Source organism: Octodon degus, unplaced genomic scaffold, assembly GCF_000260255.1.
Source record: "Octodon degus isolate 3935 unplaced genomic scaffold, OctDeg1.0 scaffold00287, whole genome shotgun sequence".
Classification (NCBI taxonomy): Eukaryota; Metazoa; Chordata; class Mammalia; order Rodentia; family Octodontidae; genus Octodon; species Octodon degus.
In genome coordinates, this window is record NW_004524863.1 from 243,004 (window position 1) to 249,620 (window position 6,617).

At 39.7% G+C, this 6,617-nt stretch overlaps 1 pseudogene; it reads left to right on the forward strand.

The window, feature by feature from the left end:
* Positions 1-6,617, forward strand: part of LOC101577294 — a 19,085-nt pseudogene that overhangs the window by 8,455 nt on the left and 4,013 nt on the right.

The window sequence follows — 6,617 nt, forward strand, 5'->3', positions numbered from 1 at the left end:
AGCTGGCCACACACACACACAATAAATAAATGTAATAAATAAAAAAAATAAATAAATATATATATAAAAAAAAGAAAGAAAGGCTAATTTATCTATGAAATAATATAATTTTAAATTATCAGTAAAACATCGAAGAAAGTTTTCAGTTATTTTATTATATAAGTTCTGTTTTGATATTTTATTTTTCAGGGTGGTCAGGACGTTAAAAAGAAAGTTCAACTAAGTGAAAAACTTCACCCTTTTGTCAGGTCTGTTGGAAAAGACTCCAATTAAGTTGTGTCTAATTTGCTTACATGTGCTTTTAGAATTGTCTTGCTATCAGTTTTCACAGCTGGGTAGCATTTTATAATAGCTGCAGTTAGTTGAATGCATATCTATGATGCTGTATTCCTGATAGCTTCTACAATTGTTCATTTTGGCCTTCACAGCAACTTCATGAGCGACATGACAGTACTGCATTTATAAATGGGGCTAGTCAGTTTTAGAGAGATTATATCATTTGCTTTGTATCACACAGTTGTTACATTTAGCATTCATGGGTGTAACTCCAAAGCCCATGCTTTTTCTCTTGACTTCACTACTTCTCTAGGATAGTGGGGAAAGCATTCCATTAGAAGAACTCCTATTCTGTTTTACATAGTGTGACTTCTCCATGTGTATGATGAACAGAACATCTGCTGTACCTGTCTCACAGAGTTGTGACAGAATTTAAATGGCATAGTAAATGTGAGGTGTATTTGCACAGTGCAAGCACTACATACTTGACATGTTAGTTACTTGCTCTGCTATTGTACTTTTATGGTGCTACTAACCTTAGTTATAGAGTTTAAGAAGTAAACATTTCTTAGAAAAGAAAGAAAAGTAAAAATTTCTTAAATATCTGTCCTGTGCCAGCTACTATGCAAGGTTCATTCCCCTTAAGTGTCTTATTTTAACTCATAGCCCCGCACAAAGGGATTATTCCCATCTTACCTAGTTAAGTTCTAGAAATTCAGAAAAAATAAGCAGTAGCCTCCCACTCAATGACAACAACTAAAATTAAAATTATTGTTTATAGTATTGGGCTTTGTTGTTATTCCTACAGAAGATCTATAAACATAATTAAAAAATACTTTGAAGAATATGCATTGGTTGATCAAGATATTCTTGAAAATAAAGAAAGCTGGGATAAGATTTTAGCTCTTGTTCCTGGGAATATCCTTTTCTGAGACCATTCCTACATGGCCAAGTTATATTGATTTGTAATATTACAAATATGCTTACGTGTAAATTTAATCCTTTTTTTTAATTATTGTGGCCCGGGGAGATGGCTCAGTAGAATAAGCACTTGCCTGGCAAACATAAGGGCCTGAGTTCAATACCCGGTTCCGCAAAAAAAAAAAAAAAAAAGAATTATTTATTGGATATAGGGTCTCACCACACAGTACAGACTCTGGTGATCTTCCTGTATCAGCCTCCAGCACTGGGATTACAGGCATGTACCACCACTCCTGGTTTCAGGGCTGGCACAGCATGTAGTACCAGGGATCAAACTCAGGTCCTTGCGCTTACCAGGTAGGCATTTAGACCACTGAGCTATCTCCCCAACCCTTAAACTTAATCTTTTTACACAAAATCTCTTCTTTGAGACAGTGTCTCACTATGTAGTTCAGACTGGTTTTGAACTGAAACAGCAACTCTCCTACCTTAGACTCCTAAGTGCTAGAATTATGGACAGGTATCACTACGTCCAGAAACAAAATATCTCTTGTATTTATACATTTTTGTGTTTCTAATCTGGAATGCCCTAAGAAATGTGGCAGCACATAGTGGCACATGGCTGTAATCCCAGTAGCATTCAGAAGGCTAACGCAGAAGGAATGCTACAAGTTCAACACTAGCCTGAAATACACAGTAAGATTCTGTCACAAAATTTTTTAAAAATTCTTTGTAAATTGTAAGCTTTGCCAGGTGTGGTGGCATACCCTTGTATTCCCAGCACTCAAGAGGCCAAGGCAGGAGAATCTCCATGAGTTTAAAGCCAGCCTGAGCTATGTAGTTCAAGGTCAACCTGAACTGCATTACAAGACCCTGTCTCAAAAAACAAAACAAAGCTATATATAAATATATAGAAGCTTTATATATCCTTATGGCAATATACTAAAAACTAAGTTATTTGTTGATATGCCTAAATGAATGTGTTCCTTAACATTGTATCACCAATTCATGAAGAACTTCAGACAAACTTCCAGAAGTCTCACAATTCACTTCAGCGTTGGGAGCATCTAAAAAAAGTATGTATCAGATATATTCCATTGAAATCTGTATTTACAAATATAATAATATATTTCTTGAGTGCTAATTGTTTTGTTTGATCAGTTAAAGATAAAGATCATTTTTAACCTTCTTTAAAGAAATACTCGAGAATTTCCCTTTCAAATACTCCCTACTCATCCAGACTAGGTGTCTTCCTCTGCATCTCCCCATGTTCAAATAAATCTTCTACTTTTACTTAATTTTTACTAATAATTTTTTTTTTAAAGAAGAAGTACTCACCAGATTACAGCACCTGCAAGCAGGGGCCAGGGGTTCCGATCCCCAGGCCTGCTGTGCCATCCCTGCCACCAGGCATGCTGAGACAGCACTTCAGACTGGGTGTGGTGGCACTTGTGCCTGTAATCCCAGCACTTGGGAGGCTGTAAACAGGCAGATCACTACATGTCAGATCTGTTTGTGAGACCCTGAACACCCCTTCCCTAAAATACAAAAAAAAAAAAAGAAAGAAAGAGAAATACTCAAAAATTCCTACTGATTCTCCTGCTGGCCATACATCTTCTAGAGTATCAAAAATGACAAATGTGGACCTTGGCTGGAGTGGGAGATTATGCTGCAATACTGTTTTCCACGGCTGGATATCAATGTTAGCAAAGGAATCAATCATCTACTGAAGAGCCCTTTCAGCGTTCACCCTAAAACAGGTACAGTGTAGAGAATGTAAAAAAAATAAGTTTTTTTTTTGTTTTAACAAGCACATCATTAAGATGTGAATACATACATCTGTTCATCTGTTGTATCAAAGACTGACAACTGCAGGTGGGTGTGGTGGCGCATGCCTATAATCACAGCACTGGGAGGTGGAGGCAGGAGGATTGTTGGAAGTTCTTGAGCTATAAAGTGAGCCAGCCTAAACTACATAGTGTCTCTGTCTCTGTCTGTCTGTTTGTCTGTCTGTCTGTCTCCCCCCCCCCCCCGTGGTACAGAGTCTCTATATAGCTCAGACTTGTACTGATCCTCCTGTCTCAGCCTCCCCAGTGCTGGCATTACAGGCATGTGTCACCAAGCCCAGTTTTGGACTGGTGGCCAACTCAGCGTGGGGCCAGCACAACATGTGGTAATAGGATCAACCCGGATCCTTGCGCTTAGACCAACCACTGAGCTATCTCCCCAGCCAAGACCCTGTCTCAAAAAAAAAAAAAAAAAAAAAAAGTAAAGACTGGTCTTCTAACTATACCTAAATCTAAATTATCTTCCATATTGTCAGGTAAAGTTTCTGCTGTGTTAATGTTCTTTTCAGTTAGATTTGAGAAGTTGATGTTTAAATTAGAATTGGTAGCCAGATGTGGTGGTACACGCCTATAATCCCAGCACTCAGGAGGCTGAGGCTGGAGTATTGTTGTGAGTTCCAGACCAGCCTGGGCTACAAAGTGAACTCAAGGTCAGCCTGAACTGCATAGCAAGACCCTATAAAAAAAGACCAAAAAAATCAAAATTAAAATAAATTGGAATTAATAAGAACCTAAGCTGGAAGTAGGGGCATGCCCATAATCCCATCACTTAGGAGGCTGAGGTAGGAAAATTACCCTGAGCTCAAGACCAGCCTGAACTAGATAGTGAGAAGACCTAAAAATCACAGGACAAAAACCCCCATTACAGATTGAAAAATTAGTAGCACAGGAGAGGAGGTAAAAGTGACTTGTTCAAATTTATGAAACAAGGGCCAGGGAGATGGCTCAGTGATAAGCACTTCCCTAACAAGTGCAAGGGCCTGAGTTCAATCCCCAGTTCTGCAAAAAAGAAAACTGGGGGGGTTGGGGGGGTTTTTGGTGGTGGTTTGGTGGGGTTTTTTTGTTTGTTTGTTTTTTATATTTCTAAATATTCTCATTAACATATAAGTCTCACCCTCAAAAATTACTCATTAGAAGACAGCCTGGGGCTGGGGAGATGGCTCAGTAGAACAAGCACTTGCCTGGCAAGCACAAGGATCTGAGTTCAATCCCCGGTACCACAAAAAAAAAAAAAAAATGAAGACATCCTATAGTGATTAATATTCCACAGTCATCAGCTTATAATTTCTGGTTCTTCCAGGTCGGATTTCTGTGCCTATTGATTTACAGAAAGTAGATCAGTTTGATCCCTTTACTGTTCCAACAATAAGGTATGCTTCAGATCACTAATCACTCTTTGTAAATGTGAATTTGAAATAGATTATATTGGGTTCCTTATTGGAAGGGTTGCTGCATGGAAATTGGTTAAGTGGATACTTGATTCTAAGATTGGGTTGTAGGGCTGGTGAGATGGCTCAGTGGTCTAAAGCACCTACTTAGAACAAGCTTAGCAAAGCACAGGGACCGCGGTTCAATCCCCCAGCACCACATGCCAGCCAGCCCCGCCCCCTGGTGGGCTGAGCTGGCCACACACACACACATAAATAAATAAATAAATAAATAAATAATTTTAAAAAAAAAAGATGGGGTTGTGATGCTGGAATAAGTAATACAAGTTTAAAACTCAACTATTTTATCAAAAATTTTAAGGTCAAATAAATCTGGGAGGGCAAGAGGTATATAGCTCAGGGGTAAGGACTAAAAACAGTAAATCTGGGAAATGTCAGCTTAAACATATTAACAGTCTATTTAGGACTGAGGATATCTGTCCATGGTAGAGCACTTGTCTACCACATGCAAAGCCCTGAGTTCAATTCCAGCACTGCCAAAAAAGTTTCTATACTATAAGATTTCACAGGCTTTAGTAACATGCAGGAAAAATACACACACACAAAAACTGTACTCTTCAAAAACCCTACATTGGCTGGGGTTTGGGATTTTTGTTGTTTTTGGGGAGGTGTTTTTGTTTTTGTTTTGTAGTGCTGGGGATTGAACTTAGGGCCTTACATGCTAGGCAAGTGCTCTTTCTATCACTGAGATATAGGCTGAGCTGGGCTACATAATTTTTTCACACAAATCTTGTAGGATTCATGTGCTAGCATTTACTGGCTAAGGCTAACCAGAAACAAACTTAAAAATTATCTTACTCTGTTATTTGTAGCTCCATTTGCCATGAATTAAATGTCATTTCAACTAATGAAAATGAAAAAGTAGAGAATGAAACTGAATCTGATATCAAACACAGAACCAGAGGTAAGTTAATATATTGAAGTTTTGTCTGGGGGGGGGGTTGTTGTTGTTGAAACAGGGCCTCATTACACAGTTTGGACTCTTAGTGATCCTCCTGTCTCAGCCTCCCTAGCTCTGGGATTACAGGTGTCCACCACCACACCTGGTTCTAGGCCGGCACATGCAATGTGCCAGGGATAGAATTCAGGACCTTGCACTTGCCAGGCTGGTGCTTAGACCTCCAAGCTATCTCCCCAGCCTTGTTTGGGGTTTTTGTGAGACAGTTCTTATTATGAAGTGCAGGATGGCCTTGAACTCAAAGCCTGGCCTTGAACTTTCAGTGATCTTCCTGCTTTAGCCTTACCTTTGCGGATTATAGGCAGGCACCACTACATCTAGCCTGAAACTTCACTTCCTACACAAAGTTTTTATTCCACTGAGCCATCTCCCCAGCTCAACACAAAGTTTTTAACCAAAACCCAGTCCAATTATTTAAATACAGTAAGGGCCAGCCAAATAATTCTGCAAGCAGATGCAGGAACCAGGTGTTTGATCCCTGGGCCTGCCGCACTGGCCCCACCCCCAGGGCACACAGAGCAATTAAGACTGGGCGTGGTGGCACGTGCCTATAATCCCAGCTCTTGGGAAGCTATAAACAGGCAGATCACTGTGAATCCCATCTAGTAGTGAGACCCTGAACACCCTGTAGACCCTTCCCTAAAATACAAAAGAAAATTGTTTTTAAATAAATAAATACAGGATGACCAAAAATTACATTTTTTGTTAATTTTCATAATAGGAAATATAAAAACAACAATTTTAAAAATTTACTCGACAAGAATCAACTAGCTAGGCATGGTGGTCCATGCCTGTAATCCCAGCACTTGGGAGGCTGAGACAGGATGCTTGTCACAAGTTCAAGGCCAGCCTGGGCTAGATAGTTACTTTAAGGACAGCCTAAAATTTAATGAAACCCTGTCTCAAAAAAAAGTTATTTCTAAACTGTCCTACTAATAATCTTCTATCCTGGCATCCAAAAGATCCATCGGGCCAGGGAGATAGCTCAACGCATAGGCGCCTACCTGGTAAACTCAAGGTCCTGAGTTTAAGCCCCAGCTCAAAAAAAAAGATACAGGGGCTGGTGAGATGAGATGGCTCAGTGGTCTAAAGCACCTACTTAGAACAAGCTTGGCAAAGCACAGGGACCGCGGTTCAATCCCCCAGCACCACATGCCAGCCAGCCCG